Consider the following 20,032-nt stretch of genomic DNA (forward strand, 5'->3'; position numbering starts at 1 on the left):
GAAATTTTCAGTGATAATTTCCTCCATTAGTTTTTCTCCTCCTTTCCCCTTCTTTTCTCCTTCTGGGACACCCACAACATGTATATTCATGTGCTTCATATTGTTCTTCAATTCCCTGCATCCCTGCTCATATTTTTCCATTTTTTCCCTATATTTTCTTTTTCTTGTCAGATTTCAGATGTTCTGCCCTCCAGTTCACTAATCCTATCTTCTGCCTCTCGAAATCTACCATTGTAGGTTTCCATTGTTTCTTTCATCTCTTCTACTGTGCCTTTCATTCCCATAAGTTCTGGGATTTGTTTTTTCAGACTTTTGATTTCTTCTTTTGGTTCATTCCTTGCCTTCTTTATATCCTCCTTTAATTCATTGATTTGGGTTTTGATAGGGTTTTCCATGTCTGTTCATATATTCTGAATTAATTGTTTCAGCTCCTGTACCTCATTTGAATTGTTGGTTTGTTCCTTTGACTGGGCCATATCTTCAATTTTCCTAGTGTGATTTGTTATTTTTTGCTGGTGTCTAGGCATTTAATTACCTTAATTAGTTTATTCTGGAGATTGCTTTCACTTCTTTTACCTAGGGTTTTCTTGCTGGATAAATTTGTTGTCTATCTGTTCTTTGACATTCAGTTCAGCTTTTTCTGAACCTCTAGCATAGGGTTTGTTTAACAGATCAGAATTTTTCAGTTCTTGTTTCTTGCCCTGCTTGTATGGTGCCTTTCCCCCCCACCCTTAGGAGGGTCTACTTAGGTATTATAGACCCCAGCTGGATTTTCCCAGACCAAACTGCCTCCTATCAGGAGAAAAGGGTCACCTGCATCAGTTTTCCCTGAGGGTGAGACCCAGCAGGTTGAAAGACTTTCCTGTGAAGTCTCTGGGCTCTGTTTTTCTTATCCTGCCCAGTATGTGGCGCTTGTCTGCCTGCAGGTCCCACCAGCATAAGGTGATGCAGTACCTTCAACTTTGGCAGACTCTCCCTGCTGAGGACATGGTGGAGACAGAGGAGAGGTTGTAGGCTGGTTTTAATGGCTTCAAATTACCAAGCCCTGGTGTCTGAATTCCTTGAGGGAGGGATTCCACCTGAATTGGGCTTCATCCCTCCCCTGGGGAAAGCACAGGCTCCAGACAAGCCCTCAAATGAGCTTGTTTCTGCCTATGCCTGGGGCAATTGCAGCCTGAGAAGTCCTGCTGCTGAATCCAAAGGCAGTGAAGCCTTTGTACAAACACAGCCCCAAAAACCTGTTTCCTTTTTTTTTTCTCTTTTTCTGTCAGGCCTGCCCCTTTGGTGCTGGGGCAAAAATGAGCGACCTCTGCTTTGAACAGATTCACCTGAGCTGGGCCTATTTTTAGTAGTCAGAATTTGTTAATTAATTCCATGATTGGCATTTGGTTGGGCTCAGCCACTGATGCTGGTAAATTTCCTTTCCTTTCCCCTCTGGGAAGCAGCCTGTGGGAAAGGGCACCGGCCGCCACAGCTTGAGGAACTCATGGTTCTGGGGGGCTTGCAGTCGGTCCAGCTGGTCCAGACTGTGGTACACTGTGTGTCCGGTCACTGATGTGGTCCCAGAAGTTGTTCTGTACTGTTTCTGGTTATTTAGTACTTGTTCTGGAGGAGGAACTAAAATGCACACATTGCTAAGCTGCCATCTTGATTCTCCTCCTCCTTTGATTTCTTTTAGCAATGTTGCAGTTTTCTGTGTACAAGTCTTTTACATCCCTAATTAAGTTCATTCCTAAGTATGTCATTCTTTTAGTTGCTTTTTTGAAGGGAATTTTTTTCTTAACTGACTCCTCATCTAGCTCATTGCTTGTGTATAGAAATGTTACTGATTTTTGCACAGTAATTTTATATCCCACCACCTTGCTGAATTTGTTTGTTAGCTCTAGTAACTTTGCTGTAGATTTCTCAGGATCTTCCAAGTATAGTATCATATCATCTGCAAATACTGAGAGTTTTACTTCTTCCTTTTCAATGTGGATGCCTTATATTTCTTTGTCCTGCCTGATTGTTCTAGCTAGAACTCTAGCACAATGTTGAATAATAGTGGTGACAGTGGACATCCTTCTCTTATTCCTGATCTTAGGGGGAAACCTTTCAATTTCTCTCCATTGAGAATGATGCTGGCTATCGGTTTTTCATATATTCCCTTTATCATATTGAGATAGTTACCTTTGATTCCTATCTCTTGGAGAGTTTTTATCACAAAAGGATGCTGAATTTTTTCAAATACTTTTTCAGCATTAATCAAGATGATCATGTGATTTTTCCCTTTTGATTTGTTAATGTGCTGTATTACATTAATTGATTTTCTTGTGTTGAACCATCCTTGCATTCCTGCTATAATCCCCAAGTGGTCATGGTGTATAATTCTTTTAATGTTTTTGGATTCGACTTGTCAAATCCAAATTTTATTGGGAGGTTTTGCATCTATGTTCATTAGGAAGATTGGCCTGTTGTATTCCTTTCTTATAGCAACTTTACCTGGTTTTGGCATTAAAATAATATTAGCTTCATAAAATGAAAAATTTTTTGAAAAAGTTTGAGCAGGTTTGGTGTTAGTTCTTTTTGGAATGTTTGGTAAAATTCCCCTGTAAAGCCATCTGGCCCAGGGGTTTTTTTGTAGGGAGATTTTTGATGACTGATTGAATGTCTTTACTTGTGATTGGTTTGCTGAGATCTTCTATTTCTTCCTGAGTCAGTGTAGCTTGTTTGTGTCTCCAGGAATTTGTCCATTTCATCTAAGTTGTCTAGTTTGATGGCCCATAGTTGTTAATAATATCCTCTTATAATTTCTTTTATTCCATAAGGGTCTATGGTAATGCACCCCTTCTCATTTCTCATTTCATTTATTTGCATCCTCTCTCTTTTTTATTTTGTCAGTCTTGCTAGTGGTCCATCAATTTTATTGATTTGCTCAGGAAACCAGCTTTTGGTTTTATTGATTCTTTCTGTTGTTCTTTTGTTCTCCCATTAATTTATCTCTGCTTTGATCTTTTGTTATTTCTGTTGTTCTGTTTGTTTTGGGGTTAGTTTGCTATTCCTTCTCTAGTTCCTCCGTGTGAGCAGTTAAGTCCTCAGTTTTGTTCTTTTTTAATATAGGCATTTTAGGGCAATAAATTTTCCTCTCAGCACATCCTTTGCCACATCCCATAAGTTCTGATAAGCTGTATTCTCATTTTCTCTCATCCCCAGATAGCTACTGATTTCTCCAGTAATTTCTTCTTTGACCAACTGGTTCTTTAAGAGTGTGTTATTTAATCTCCATATATTTGTGAATGTTCTCATTCTTTGGTGGTTATTGAGATCCAGCTTCATCCCATTGTGGTCAGAGAAAGTGCTTGGAAGAATTTCAGTGTTTTTAAATTTGTAAAGATCTGTTTTGTGCCCTTGCATATGATCTATCCTGGAGAATCCATGAGCACTAAAGAAGAATGTATGTCTTTGTGCTTTGAGGTGCAATGACCTGTATATGTCTATTAGATCTAATTCATTTGTCAAGTTATTTAACTTCTCTGTTCCTTGTTGATCTGTCTGGTTGTTCTATCTATAGAGGGGAGTGGTGTATTGAAGTCTCCTAATATTATTGTTGCAATATCTATCGCTCCCTTCTGTTTTGCCAATGTCTGTCTCATGTACTTTGGAGCTCCTTGATTGGGAGCATAAACATTTATGATTGTTGTATCTTCTTGGTGATTTGACTGTTTAATTAGTATAACATGTCCTTCTTTGTCTCTTATGATGTCTTTACATTTAAAGTCTATTTTGTCCCATATTAGTATAGCTACTCCTGCTTTCTTTTGGTTACAACTTGTGTGGAAAATCATTTTCCATCATTTCACTTTCCATCTATTTGTATCCTTGTGTCTAAGATGAGTCTCTTGTAAGCAGCATATAGCTGGATTTTGTTTCTTAATCCATTCTGCCAATCTGTATCTTTTAATTGGTAAGTTTAGTCTGTTAGCATTCAAAGTTATTACTGAAAAGGCATTTCTTGAATCCACCGTCTCATCATTTTTATTTTATTTGTCAGATCTACATATTCTTTTCCTTCTTTCTCTTTGTATCCTTTAAATTACCCTTAGTGGTGCTTTCAATTCTGTACCCTCCTCTGGACCGTCCTCTCTTGTCTTTTTTTGTCTGCCAGCAGAACTCCTTTTAGTATTTCTTGTGTGGCTGCTCTCTTGTTGATGAATTTTTTCAGGCCTTCTTTGTCTGTGAAAACTTTAATCTCTCCCTCAGTTTTGAAGACAGATTGGCTGGGTGCAGAATTCTTGGCTGGAAGTCTTTCTCTTTCAGGATATTGAATATATCATACCACTGCCTTCTCACCTCCAGAGTGCTAGTTGTGTAGTCTGTACTCAGTCTTATTTAGTTTCTCTTGTATGTAGTAGAATGTTTTTCTCTTGCTGCTTTCAGGATTTTCTGCTTCTCTTCAACATTTGACAGATTGATTAATATGTGTCTTGGGGGAGGCATATTTGGATTTATTCTGTTTGGAGTTCATTGGGCATCTTTGACTTGTATATTTATGTCTTTTATGAAGGTTGGGAAGTTTTCCCACATTATATCCTCAACTACTCTTCCTAGCCCTTTACTCCTCTCTTCTCCTTCTGGGACACCAATGATTCTTATATTTGTGCACTTTGTTTTGACTATCATTTCCCTGAGATCCAATTCAATTTTTTTCCATCTTTTTTGCCATTTGCTGTTTTGTGTCTTCAAAGTCAGTTATCCTGTCCTCTATATCTCTTATTTGTTCTTCTGTCTCTTCAAATCTGATGTTATGTGCCTCTAGTATATTCTTTATTTAGTCAACAGAGTCTTTAGTCTCTGTGATATCCACTATTTTTCTATTTATTCTTTCACATTCCTCTTTATGCTCTTCTACTGTCTTCTTGATCTCCTTTATGTCATTTGCTATCCAACTTATTTTATTAAGTAGAGTTGATTAACATCTTCAATTAGTTGTTCCAGCATCTGTGTCTCCTCTTGTGTTTTAATTCAGTCATTAGGCGGGGCTATATCTGTCTGCAGTATGATATGCTTAGGGATCTTCTGCTGTCTTTGTGGCATGTAAATATCTAGATAGATTTACTTTGGGACTTGATTTCTTTCAGTAGTCTCAGGTCTTGTGTTTGTGGGATAGTTGTACAGCAGGGAGCAGGGTATGGGGTGAGGCAGTCAGTGTGGTAATTTGTTCCAGAGCAGGTATAGGTGCAGTTTGGGGGTGTTACACTGATACTTGTGAACATGGGCACCCAGTGGCCAGGGAGATTGTAGCTGTACAGATGCGCCAGTCTGGGGGGTGTAACCCTGGTGTGCAGTGGTCTAAGGCACAGGGCCCTCTGTGCACATGCATAGAGCTGTAGCATCAGGAAGGCATTATGCCTTTGTGGACTGGGGGCAGATGTGACCCGACTGTGTAAGTCAGCACTTTCTAAGAGCTGGGAAGTGTTGCTGAGGGCCATGCACATGCACAGTTCTAGGACTGTTGTCAAGTGCAGTTCCCAGAACTGAATGATGTAATTGGGGACCCATGCACATACATGGGCCTAGGAGTGCCATAAACTGATGCACAACCTCAGGGGGGATGGCGTGAGGCTGTGTGATACTGTGGGCAGGGGAACAGGGGTAGCTTGGGTGTGGAGGTTAGTGGCCACAGCCTTTATGCACTGGCAACAGCATGCAGGGAACAAGGAGGGGGAGGTAGTCCTTGGGAGGGATGCAGGAGAGGTGGGTTGGGCTGCACTTGGGGTGGGTGGGTGTGGCAGGTATGTGCACTGGAGGCTGGTGGGGTGGGGGTACCTGGAGCATGGGGAATGGGAGCAGATGACCAGGTTTGGGTACGTGTGGTGTGGGGTAAGTTGCTGGTCACAGGGCTGAACTGGTGAGGGTAGCATGCCTGAGGAACATGGCCGGGCATACATCCTAGTTCCTGGCTCCCACCCGTGTACTCCTGTGGGCTCCATGCCTCCATGCCAGGCTCCAGCTTTCTGCCTCTCAGTTCCTTGGCCTCTGCAGCCAGGGTGCCCTCTGTGGTGCAGAAGTCTCTCCCAGGTCAGCCGCTCTCCCAAATTGCCACCCTAGTCACCCTCTTGTCCCTTCTCTAACTTTTCCATGGGTGAGAGCTAATCTCGAGCTTCTCTATTCAGCCATCTTCCCAGAACCACCCTAGGTATTCTTTAGGATTGGCAGCAGTGGTTTTGGTTGTGGTTTGGCAATCTATGATAGGCAGAATTGTCTAACTGAAGCTTGCAAAAGAGTGGCCTCCAGAGTAGCCTCTCCACTCTATTTAAACTCTTTTAGCCACTGCTACCTGATTTGTTACACTTCTTTTCCCCCTTTTGGTCAGGGTAGGATTGTTGATCCCACAGTGCCTGAGCCAGGGTTATCCCTGGGAATCATCCCCCACACCACCAGGGAGACTTTTGCTACTGGATGTCATCTCCCACATGTATATTGATTGCTTTTAATGTTAAATCACCTTTCATTCATGGGATAAATCCTACTTGGTCATGATGTATCATCCTTTTTATACATTGCTAGATTCAGTTTGATGAAATTTTGTAAAGGATTTTTGTGCATCTTGTTGATGAGGGATATTGCCCTTTTGTTTTCTTATAATATATTTTTCTGGTTTTGAAATCAGAGCAATGATTATTTCATAAAATTATTGGGAAGTATTCTCTTTTCCTCTGTTTAATTGCATTTGTTTAGAATTTGTATTATTTCTTCCTTAAATGTTTGATAGAATTCACCAGTAAGAACATTTACACCTAGAGTTTTCTTTGTGGGAAGATTTTTTTCTAATTCTTTTTTTTAAATTTTTATTAACAAAACCAATCAACATACAAACACGAACATTCATAATGCATGAACATTTCATACTTCGTGTGTAGTCAGTGGCTCACAATATCATCGCATAGTTGTATATTCATCACCATGATCATTTCCAGAACATTTATGTCACTCCAGAAAAAGAAATAAAAAGAAAAAACTCATACATACCATACCCCTTACCCTGTCATTGACCACTAGTATTTCCCTCTACCCAATTTATTTTAACATTTGTTCTGTGGGAAGATTTTTCAATTATGCATTAATTTCTTTAATAGTTATATGGCTACTCATATTTTCTATGTTCCATTTTGGTCTTTCAAGGAATTTGCCCTTTTATTCATAATATTCCCTTAACTTTTTAATATCTATGGGATCTGTAATGATAGCCCCTCTTTCATTCCTGATATTGGTAATTTCTCTTTTTTTTCTTGTTCATTTAGTTACAGGTTTATTAATTTTATTGAATTTTTTCAGTCAACCAGGTTTTGGTTTCATTGACTTTATTTTTCTATTTTCTGTTTCATTGATTTCTGCTCATATCTTTGTTATTTCCTTTCTTTTGCTCACTTTGGATTTTTTTGAAATTCTTTTTTAGTTTCTTAAGCAGAAACTAAGTCCATTGATTTTATTCTTTTCAAATGTAGGCATTTTAAGTTATAAATTTCCAGTTAAGTACTGCTTTAGCTGTATACCACAAATTTTGATGTTTTATATTCATTTAACTCAAAATATTTTATATGACCTTTGTGAATTTTTAAGTTAATGTCCAAATATTTGGGGAAATTCCAGATATTTTTCTGTTATTGATTTTAATTCAAATTTAATTTTATCTTGCTCAAAGAGCATACTCTGCATGATTTCCATCCTTTTTGTGTTTATTAAAATTTGTGTTTTGCCCCCCTATGATCTATTTTGAGGAGTGTTTTATGTGCAACTTGTATAAGATTTGTATTACGGTGTTATTGAGTGGCATTTTCTATCATTGTCAATTATTCAGATTGATGGATAGTGTTGTTTACATCTTCCATATCACTACTGATTTTCTGTCTGCTTGTTCTGTTAATTACTGAGAGAGTTGGGAAACTCCAGCCATGACTGTAGATTCAGCTGTTTCTCCTTTGAATTGTGTCAGTTTGGGGTTTCATGTATGTTATAACTCTCTTATTAGATATGCATATTTAGGCTTGTTATATCTTCTTGATGAGTTGACCCTTTTATTATTATGAAATATCCCTATTTATCTCTCATAATATCACTTGTTCTGAAGTCTACTTTGTCTGATTTTAATATTGCCACACTTACTCCATTATGATTAATGTTTAAGTAGCATATCTTTTTCTCTTTTATTTTTCACCTCTGTGTCTTAATGTTTAATGTGGATTTCTTATATATAGCATATATAGTTGGGCCATGCTTTTTTTTATCCAACCTGACAACTTCTGCCTTACTAGTTGGGGTGCTTAGACTATTTACATTTAATGAATTATTGGTAAGTTTAGGTTTAAGTCCATCTTCCTATTTGTTTTCTCTTTGTCCAATCTGCATTTTTTTATTTTCTTTTTTCTTTTCCTGCCCCTTTTTTAATTGAGGAATTTTTAGTGTTTCATTTCATCTCCTTTATTTGCTTATTTGCAATAACTGTTTTGAATGTTTTTGATTGCTCTGGGATTTACAGTATACATTTTAACTTGTCTCAGTCTACCTTCATATATTTTGTGTTACTTTACATGTAATGTCACACCATTACAGCAGTGTTCTTTCATTTTTCCCTTTCCCTTCATTTATGTGATTGTAGACATATATTTTACTTTTGTAGATGTTATAGACCCTACAATACATTGCAATTGTTTTTGCTTTAAACAGTCAATTATCTTTTCAAATTTTATTATATTTATTAATTCATTTAAAATAAGAATACTTAATCAAGTGCATGTTAACACAAATAGCATGTTTTGGTAAAGAAATAACTGTATTTTCCAAAAGAAAAAGAAATTTCATGAGAAGAGTGGTATTGTCATACATTTTTCTACATCTCTTTAACATATGGCTTAATGGTATGTGCTTGATTTCACATACCTCTTTGTACATTCATTGTGTTTGATGTGTATTCTAGTTGAAGCATATGAAGAAAATTCAATACGTATTGATATGTAGTTTGAAATAGATACGTAGTTTGAAAAGGGAGGCATATTTTAATCCCATTTATGTTTGTTTCCAAGCATTCACATAAAATATTATCTTCTTCAAAGATTATTTGGTGCGGATACCAGATCAGCACAAGCAAAGCAGCAAGTCCAGGCACATTTGTAGACTTGCCTGTTTGTAAGGTGAAATTACAATTATGCAAATGAGATATTAATTAATTTTTCATGTTTTCAGCTAAATCTTTAAAGCAACAACTTTCTGCCCATTGGAAAAAATTTCAGTGCCATGAGTTATTAACTTTTCATCCAGTAGGTATTCAGCAATATCCACTGTCCAAGGCTTTTTCAGCCTTTAAGTTATTGTGTGTATTTCTCCAGAAATACAGTATGATAATTTACCTGTAAGATGCCTCAGTAGGCTTTTCATTTCTAGTTTGAAAACCTGTAACAACTTTGACTGTTAATAAGCTCATTATGTCTACATTTAAAATATTCCATACTTTTTCTTTAATTCTGAATGAATGGTCCAAAAATGACACCACAACTTAAATGGCGAATTATCTCAAAACTATTTGAATACATTCTGTCACATACAGCACAGTAAGATCAATTATTAACATATATAAAGATAGCTTTCATCATGTTTTCATTTCTTATTTACAATTTCACCAAATTTCTTTGAAATATTTCACTTTTTTCCATGAGCTAGAGACCTCACTGATATTTCAGTTTCTTATTTTTCTGCTTTTTTAAACATAGATGTTGCAACTCTGACTTGAGAAAGCAAGTCTTCAAATATCCCTTTTTAAAGTCAGAATCCATATTCTTGTATTTCAGTGCAAGTGGAAGTAAAATTCCAAGATTTCAAAAAAAATTTTTAAAGATTTATTAAATAATAATGAAGTTACAGAGATTATAGCACATATAACTGAGGATAGCTTTCCACAATCCTGTTGTTCATTGTGGCCTCGTAACAGGGGCACATTGCATGGGCCCCAGGAGGAGGCATGGGGAGACCAGATAAACCAACCACATGATACAATGCTCAGGCAAAACTGCACCAGCTATGACAGCTCTGGGCCATACTCTCCCAAACCCTTGGACTATGCTGCCTTTTGTCTGGACTGTCTCACTCATCTTACTCTCTACCCCAAACCTGGTAGTCTGCCTAATTCCTCCTTGCCCTCAGCAGCACTCCTTTACTCTCAGCATATAGGCAACACCACTGGACCCCCTACTCCCAACATGGTCCAAAATTATCTTTTAAAGAAACTGAAAGCTGAATAAGAAAATATCTTTTATATTTGCCCAGATATTTACCCTTTCTGGCGTTCTCAATCCTTTATATGCATCCAAGTTTCCATCTGGTATAATTTTCATTCCATGTTAAGAATCTCAGTTAATATTTCTTATAGTGCTATTCTGCTAGCAATGAATTCTCAGCATTTGTTTGTCTGAAAAAGACGTTATTCTGTCTTCATTTTTGAAAAATATTTTCACTAGGTATAGAATCTAGGAGGAATTTTTTTCTTTCAGTACTTAATGATGTCATTCCATTCTCTTCTTGCTTATATATTTTCTCATGAGAAGTAGTAATTCTTATCTTTGTTTATTTATATTATATGTGCTTTTTTCCTCTGGATACTTTTAAGATTTTCTTTCTATTGCTAGTTTTCAGAAGTTTGATATGATGTTCTTCCATATAGTTTTCTTTGTGTTTATACTTTTTGGGTTCATTGAATTTCTAGGATTTGTAGTTTCCAACAAATTTGGAATTTTTTTAGCTATTATTTCTTCAGTTATCTTTTCTATCCCTCCTTTCACTCCCATTCCTTTGGGACTCCAGTTATGCCTATGTTAAACCACTTATATTGTCCCATAGTTCATTGAGTCTCTTTTCCTATTTTTCAGTCTTATATTTCTTCTTGTGATTCATTTTGGAATCTCTGTTGCTTTGTCTTCAAGTTCATTGATCTTACCTTCTATACTGTTTAAATGCTGTTAATACCAATCCAGTGAAATTTCCCTTTTCAATAGTGTATTTTTCATCTGTAGAATTTCCAGTTGTAAAAGTACTTTTCCTTTTTTAACCCTCATTGTGCACACACTTTCTTTACATTCTTGAACCTATGGGGATAGAGATGGGATGAAATAAAGGAAAAATGGCTTCCAGAACAAATCCATGGAAGCAGAAGTCTGGGTCTGAGTGGCCTTTGCATAGGGCAGGTCTTCCATCCTGGAGTTTGGAAAGAGTGAGCCCAGCCTGGCATTTGAAGAGGGTAGACTTTCCCCCATTCATTTGGAGAGACCCTGGCTATCACTGCAGGGCTCAAAGAAGATGGGGCCTATGCCCCCATCTTCATGATAATGAAGAATATGATCATCACCCAAATCCTCCTAGAGGGTGAGACCTGTACCCTAGTGTATGGGAACAGCATAGCTGCTTTCCCAGCCTTGGAAAGGGGGTTGCTGCCATTCCAGCAGGCCCTCAGGACAAAGCATCAATCCACAGCCTGGAATCTAATGGAGTTTGCCCTGCTGGACTTTGGACTTGCTTTGGAACCATGACCCCTTTCTTTCTTCCAATTTCTCCTTTCTGGAATGGGAATGTCTGTCCTATGCCAGTCCCACCATTGCAATTTAGGAGCAGATTTTATAGGTATCATGGGTCCACAGATGGAGAGGAATTTTGCCCCAGGATGTACTATACCCATAACTGATTTTGATGAGACTTTGGACTTGTTGTTGGAGTTAAGAAATGTTTTAAGGCTTTTTAGATGTGGGGATGTGGTAAATGCATTTTGCATGTGGGAAGAACATGTCTTTTGAGGATACAGAGGGCAGGCTGCTATAGATTGAACCATGTCCCCCACAAAATCATTTTTAAATCTTAATCCTCAATCCAGTCAGTGTGAGCCCATTTGTAAATAACACCTTGGAAGATGCTATTATTAGTTAAAGGGTAAACAAAATAAATGAGGGCAGGCCTTAATCCAATATGGCTGAAGTCCTTATAAGAAAAGGAAATTAGACACAGAAGTAGAAGCCATAGTCAGTAGAAGCCAAAAGTCAGCAGAACCCAGAGGACCTCACAAGGAGAGAGAAAGATTGCTGTGTAACAGAGGATTGCTGTAATGCTACAGACCCCAGAATAAAGAGAGCCTTGCAAATGTCTTGATGTTGGACTTCTAGCCTGCAAAACCATGTGATAATAAATTCGGGTTGTTTAAGCCAACTAGTGTGGTATTTGTCATAGCAGCCCTGGCAAGTTAAGACAGTTCTTAATGTCTTTTGGAACAGATTTAGAATAGCCTTTACTCTAGGGTTAACTTAGCCCACTTTAAAGTCACTGCCTCCTCTGAAGTCTCTACTGATGGTGCATATATTTAGTGAGGTCGCTCCACTTTGGCTCTATGTGTGTTCTAGGAATTGTTTACCTTTGGTAATTGTTGTTTCCATGGAAGTTGTTCTGACCTCTTCTAATGGAGTTTAGACTGGTATTCAGCAAAATACTCAAGGGTACCTTTAACCATATTTCCAGTACTCTTTGTCCACTTAGCTCTACCCCCACAAATTTCTAGCTGCCTTGCCCTTTCTGAATTCAAATATCTATCTTTTCTACTCAGTGAGATTGCCAAGTTCTGTTTCGGTTCCCCCTCCTAGCACCACAATCCTGAAAGTCTGGGTGATGGTAGCGCTTACCTCATTTGTATCCCTTTCTTCTCAGGAGTCACTGTCTTGGGTTATCTATTGTCCAATGTCTGAACATTGGTATTTCCCAAATCTTGTCGATTTTTCAGTTGTTTCTGGGGGGAAATTAATTCCACATCCTCTTTCTTGTGTACAAAAGCTGGATGCCTTCATTTTTAAGGATATTTTTGCTGTATATAGAACTATAGTTTGACAGTTTTTATTATCTTCTGCCCTTCATTATTTCAATGCAGTCAGTCTTGTTCTTATCACTGTTTCCCTGTATATAGTAACTTTTTTCTCTGCCTTTGATTACAAGCTTATCTTTGGTTTTCAGAAATTTAACTGATGTGCCTAGGTACAGTTCTCCTTGTACTTATCCTCCTTGGGGTGTCCTTAGTTCCTGGATCTGTGGGTTGCTGGTTGCTTTAAATCTAATTTGGAAAATTATCAGCCAGTATTTCTTCACCTCTTTTGCCCTATCCCCTCTCTCTATCTTGTCTTTTAGGAACTCCAATTACACATATGTTACATTGCATGATACTGTCTCTTTTAGTTTCCTGCCTACTAAAACAAATATCATACAAAGGTTTTGGCTTTTAAAATGCGAATTTCATTGGCTCAAGGTTTTGAGGCTAGGAGAAGTCCATATTGAGGTGTCAGCAAATCAGTACTTTCTCTACAGACTGTGGCATTCTGAGGATGGATGCCAGCAATCCTTAGCCTTTGAATTTTCATCACATGGCAATTACATGGTAGCATTTTCTCCTTTCTCTTCATGGTTTCATTTATTTCTAGCTTGCGGCTGTTCCCCATGGCTTCTCTCTCCTTGTCCAACTTCCTTGCTTATAAGGACTTCAACCATAGTGGATTAAGGTCTACCCTAATTAAGCTTTGGCACACCTTCAAAAATCCAATTTACAAATGGGTTCACAACCACAAGATCAGGGGTTGGGACCTGAGCATATGATTCAGACACCAACATTGTCCCATAAGTCATTGATGCACTCTTGATTTTTTTTCCCAATCTTTCTTCTCTGTATGCTCCAGTTTGATGGATTTCTGTTGCTCTATCTTCAGGTTCACTGATCCTTTCTTTTTTAGTATCTAATCCATTAAATCCATCCAATAATGTTTTTATCCCATCCTAGCCAATTAAATTTTTAGCTGTTATTTTGAAATAGCTTCAGATACACAAACAGTTGCAAAAATAATACAAGTAGGACTGAGAAACCCTAGTGACAGGAGCCAGAGCACACCACAGGTGATCCCTGTTTCCCCTCCCCATTCCCTTCTCCAGTTGACTTCCTAGACCCTCCCCCCACACACACTCTGCAGTCCCAGTCCTGCTATGTTCCAGAAACAGGAAGAGAACCCTTCAGAGGAGACTAGCGAGGAAAAGCGGGACACACAAGAAAGGGAAGGTAGTCTCCCTGAGAGCTGAGGAGGCAAAGTTAAAGGTGAAATACCCAAGCCTAGGACAAGAGCCCTGAGGCTCTGACTTCCTCAAGAAGAGACTTCAGAAAGGGACAAAAATACTTTGACTCAGGAAGCTACAACATGGCCAAAGCCAAGATGAAAAATAAGCAGCTGCCGAATACAGGAGCAGACAAGAACCAGGTAACCAATGACCACATCCCCACCCCACAGGATCTGCCCAAGAAAAAGTCAATACTTGTCACCAGCAAGCTGGCAGGTAGCCAAGTTGAATGATGCTACCCAGGGCTCTTACAATATCCTGAGACACTGTCCCCCAGCATCCTATGCTAGCTCCTACCCGTCCCTGCTTTTGCATCCAGGGGTCAGGAGGTGGCTTGGACACAGACTGGAGAGGCAGAAGCCCCTCCCTGTCAGTGTCACAGTGCATGGAGCCTTTGGGCTGAGCACCAAGACCTTGAACCTTTTTTGTTTTTCCTTTTTTTCCAAATAACTGTTGGGAGAAATCTCAGTGAAATCCTGGAGGTAGGTGGGATGGGGTACAGTATTTCAGGAAATATAAATCAGGGCTTGGAGTTGGTAAAAACATTCTTGACTATACTCCTTAACCCTATGGCTGGTGTGGGGTGAGTGTGAGGGGGAGGAATTATAGTGAACTAAAGGTAAGGTTCTTACTCAGCTTTGTAGAAAGACGCCTTGTTTGCTTGGATGTGGCTGGAGACTGGGTGTCAGATAAAAGAAACTGCCCATCCAAATATTACAGATGCAGACAGCTCCTCCAGTCCTGCAGGGCAAACTGAGAATTCAATATTATCTATTAATAAAGCATGCTGTCCTCTTGAAGTATATTTGCTGTGGGAAGGATGGCAGTGAGTGTGGAGAAAGGGGGCTATGTGTGTGGGGAGCCCCACAGAGCCCAGGGAACTTTTCAATATTTGAAATTTTAAAAAAAGACCCTTGTAAAAACCCAACCCAGAAAATAATAATAAGTCCAGTGTTCCTTTCACTCAGCTTTCCCAGTGGTAACATATATAATTGCAGTCCAACATCAAAACCAGGAAATTGACATTGATATACCACAGACCTTATTCACTTTCACCAATTATACAGTCACTATACATGTGTGTGTGTATTTAGTTCTATGCAATTTTATCACTGGTGTATGTTAGTATAAGCACTACTGTAATCAGGATACAGAATTGTTCTATCACTACAAAGATCTACCTCATTCTACTCTTTTATAGCCAAACCTACCTTCCTCTACTTTTCCACCTCAACCCTGATCCCTAGAATCCACTAATCTGTTCTTCATCTGTATAATTTTGACAAATGGAGAATGTGATATAAATGGAATCCAGTAGTATGACTATCTCAATGCCCCAGCTGCTAAAACAAATACCATATAATGGGTTGGTTTTAACAATGGGAAATTATTGGTGCACAGTTTTAAGGCCTGAAGATATCCAAACTCAAGGTTCAACAAGGTGATGCTCTCTCCTTGAAGTCTGTTGCATTTGGGGGCTGGCTGTGGGAAATCCTTGGGTCCTTGACTTTTCTGCAGCATGGCACTACATATCATGATGTCTTTGCCTTTCTCTTCTGGGTTTCCTGGACTTCCAGATTCTTCTCCTGCCTCATGGCTTTCTCCCTGTGGCCTCTGTATAAGGCCTCCAGTAATAAGATTAAGATCCATCCAGAAACCTTGAGTAGGACATGAGATTCTGTAGGTTTGTCCAGAGTGATTCCCCAATAAATCCCAAAGTGATTTGAACAGTGAATAAAAAAAGTATTTGCAAAGACCTCTTGGGGGAATGGTGAGAAAAGGGGAAAATTCAACTTCCCCAAGTGGAGAATTCTTGATATTCTCACAAGCAATGGGGACAACCAAAGCAATAGGCTGGGCCCCAGTCTTGGGGTTTGTACATATGAAACTTAATCCCACAAAGGATAGGTCAAGCCTACTTAAAATTAGACCTAAGAGTCACCTTCAAGAGAACCTCTTTTGTTGCTCAGATGTGGCCTCTCTCTCTCAGCCAATACAACAAGCAGACTCACTGCGTTTCCCCTGTCTATGTGTGACATGAATCCCAAGGGTGTGGACCTTCCTGGCAATGTGGGACACAAATCCTAGAATGAGCTGGGACTCAGCATCAAAGGATTAAGAAAACCTTGACCAAAAAGGGGAACAGCGAAATGAAACAAAATAAAATGTCAATGGCTGAGAGATTCCAAACAGAGCTTGGAAGTTATCTTGGAGGTTATTCTTACACATTAAATAGATATCACATTTTTAGTTAAGGTGTAATGGAGAGGTTAGAGGGAGATGCCTGAAAATGTTGAGCTGTGTTCCAGTAGCCGTGTTTCTTGACGATGATTGTATAATGATATAGCTTTAACAGTGTGACTGTGTGATTGTGAAAACCTTGTGTCTGATGCTCTTTTTACCTACCTTATTGACAGATGAGTAAAACATGGATTAAAAATAAATAAATAATAGGGGGAACAAATGTTAAAATAAATTTAGTAGATTGAAATGCAAGTGCAATGAAAGGGAGGGGTAAAGGGTATGGTATGTATGAACTTTTTTCTGTTTTCTTTTAATTTCTTTTTCTGAATTAATGCAAATGTCCTAAGAAATGATCATGATGATGAATATGAAAAAATAGATCCATTCAGAATTATGTTGGGGAAAATGGCAGAGTAGAGCCCACTAGGACTCAGTCCTTCCACCAGAACAACCATTGAACAGGCAGGAACTGTCTGAAACAACTATTTTGAAACCCCAGAGGTCATAACAATACTATACAGAACCCAGAGAAAAGCAAGAGGAAGAAGTTGATATATTACAATAAAGAACAGTAAATTTCTCTCTCTACACAATGGCTAGCAGCACCCATCCCCCAATCTTACAGCAGGCCACTGAGGGGTCCAGCCCCTAGCTATCTGCAAGTGACAGAAAGGGACATCAAAATCCTCTTCTCCAAGACCAGGGGTTGACATGGCTGATCACTGATCAGGGCTTTTGATTAGCAACTTCAGATCAAGACAGGCCAGGCTCTGAAGGCAGCCATTGTTTCAACCTGCTCAGACAATGGCAGTAGCCACCATTGTTTCAAACTGCCCCAGACAGGAGCAGCAGTGATAGAGACTTAAGGATGCTACATTTCCTCATGGTTGTGGAAGACAGGTAATTGAAAGGCTACATTTGCTGCGCAATGTAAGAAAGCCCAGTTTTGCACATCATGCAGGAAGCTCTTAGTGCCCTTCCTGATTCCCTCCTCAGGGCACAGTGGAGCTGGTCTATGACCCTTATTCAGCAGGGAAAGTGCTGTCTGGTGTGCCCCTCCTCCAAGAATTTACTGTCCAGGACAAAGCAACTTGAGACAACAAAAAGAGTATAACAAACTAGAGGCTGAAAGTCTGAGCAAAGGCTTGCCTCCTTCAAATTCCTGGGAGAGGAGGGTCTGTCTCCTGGGAAACAGAGAGAACAATCAAACTCCTGTAAATACGGGATGTCCAAAACAATTAACAAGCAGAAGCTCAGGACAAAACAGAGTCCCAGAAAGACAGGGAAAACCCTGCACACTGCATTCACCTTGGGCAGACCTTGTAGATAGGAGGGCTGAAGCTCAAGAAAATGTCTGTCTTATCATCAGCTGGTTATAAAATCAAGAAACAGACATCTCAGGGAATAAATCCAAGACTTAACACTTTCAAATGCTAGAATATACAGTGTACCCCCCCCAAAAAAAAGAGTGCAAGACAAACAGGAAATGACGACCCTTCCACAGGAAGAGATTGAAATCCAGAAAACACCAACAAAGACCTAAAAGTGGACATACCAAAGAAACCTTTAAAAAAAAGACCCTAAAATCACTCAAGGAGATGAAGGAAAATACAGAAAAAGAAATAAAAAATATCAGGAAAACAATGACCGACAATATGAGAATCTTATTAAGAGATAGAAATGTTGAAGACCACAATAACTGAAATGAAAAATGCCCAGGAGGGTTTCAATAGCAGATTGGAACTGACAGAAGAAAGAAGCAGTAAACTCAAAGACAAGGCACTTTAAATGAGTCAGGCTGAGGAGCAAAAAGAAAAAGAATTATAAAAAAGCAAAGAGCCTAAGACACTTGTGGGACACCATCAAGCATACAAAATATATGCATTGTGGGAGTCCCAAAAGAAGAAAGAAAGGGGCAGAAGGAACATTCAAAGAAATGATGACAGAGAACTTCCCAAACTTAGCAAAAGATGTGAATAAGCACATTCGAGAAGCCCAAAGAACACCAAACAGGATAAACATGAAGAAAAATACACCCCTCCATATATCAATCACACTATCAAATGCAAAGGACAAGGAACAAGTTCTGAAAGCTGCAAGAGAAGAGCAACATGCTCTGTACAAAGGAGTCCTAATTAGATTGAGTCCTAATTTCTCATCAAAAACCATGGAAGCGGTCATTTATTTCACCTAGGGTCGAGACACAGAATCAGGCCCTGGGTTTCTGAGACGTCGATCCTCTGTGAGTGAGGCTACCGACCTCCAGCTACCATAGTGAAACTAGGATGCTGAGGCCCACTGGACTAACCTGTCTCAGTCGGCGCAGACCTGCCCCACCCAGCACAGAAGCCGAGGCGAGACCCCACGGCGAGCCGGTGGCCCTCTCCAACCCTGAATCTGGATGTCCCTGTGCAAATTACCCTAAAAGCGCCCTAGGGCCGGCAACCTTATCCCACCTCTTCTGATTAAGCCCTAAGCCAAAGCCAGGCCGCCCGCCTCACCCCGCTTACGTCTAGGGTGACTGAGGACTCCCGCGTGCGGGCTCTTCCTGGCCCCACCCTCCTTTTCCCCGGGGCCATTTGGAGAGCGGGGCGAGAATGAAAGTTCCAGAACGCTGCGCAACCATGTTGAAAGGACCTGAGGTTGGCATTGATCTTGGCACCACCTACTCCTGTGTGGGTGTCTTCCAGCATGGAAAAGTGGAGATCATTGCCAATGATCAGGAGAACCGAACCACTCTGAGCTATGTCGCTTTTACTGATACCGAACGATTGATCGGTGATGCCGCGAAGAATCAAGTTGCAATGAACCCCACGAACACGGTTTTTGATGCCAAGCATCTGATTGGACGTAGATTTGACGATGCTGTTGTGCAGTCTGATATGAAGCATTGGCCTTTTGTGGTGGTGAATGATGCAGGCAGGCCTAAGGTCCAAGTAGAATACAAGGGCGAGACCAAAAGTTTCTATCCAGAGGAAGTATCGTCTATGGTTCTCACAAAAATGAAGGAAATTGCAGAAGCTTATCTTGGGAAGACTGTGACCAATGCTGTTGTCACGGTGCCAGCTTATTTTAATGACTCTCAGCATCAGGCCACCAAAGATGCCAGTACCATTGCCGGCCTCAATGTACTCAGAATCAACGAACCAACTGCTGCTGCTATTGCTTATGGCTTAGACAAAAAGGTTGGTGCTGAAAGAAACGTGCTGATCTTTGATTTAGGAGGTGGCACTTTTGATGTGTCAATTCTCACCATTGAAGATGGAATTTTCGAGGTCAAATCAACAGCTGGAGACACCCACTTAGGTGGAGAAGACTTTGACAACCGAATGGTCAATCATTTTATTGCAGAGTTTAAGCACAAACATAAGAAAGACATCAGTGAGAATAAGAGAGCTGTCTGCTGCCTCCGTACTGCCTGTGAAAGAGCTAAGCGTACCCTCTCTTCCAGCACCCAGGCCAGTATTGAGATTGATTCTCTGTATGAAGGAATCGACTTCTATACCTCTATAACCCGTGCCCGGTTTGAAGAATTGAATGCTGACCTGTTCCGTGGCACTTTGGACCCTGTGGAGAAGGCCCTCAGGGATGCCAAGCTCGACAAGTCACAGATCCATGATATTGTCCTTGTGGG

At 39.8% G+C, this 20,032-nt stretch overlaps 1 protein-coding gene and 1 pseudogene across 2 annotated transcripts in view; both read left to right on the forward strand.

The window, feature by feature from the left end:
* Positions 1 to 20,032, forward strand: part of HDAC8 (histone deacetylase 8) — a 517,539-nt gene that overhangs the window by 305,384 nt on the left and 192,123 nt on the right. The gene's annotated exons all lie outside the window — the stretch shown is intronic.
* On the forward strand, positions 10,531 to 18,834 carry LOC143670788 (alpha-endosulfine pseudogene; annotated as a pseudogene).

Source organism: Tamandua tetradactyla, chromosome X (assembly GCF_023851605.1).
Source record: "Tamandua tetradactyla isolate mTamTet1 chromosome X, mTamTet1.pri, whole genome shotgun sequence".
In the NCBI taxonomy this organism is placed as follows: Eukaryota; Metazoa; Chordata; class Mammalia; order Pilosa; family Myrmecophagidae; genus Tamandua; species Tamandua tetradactyla.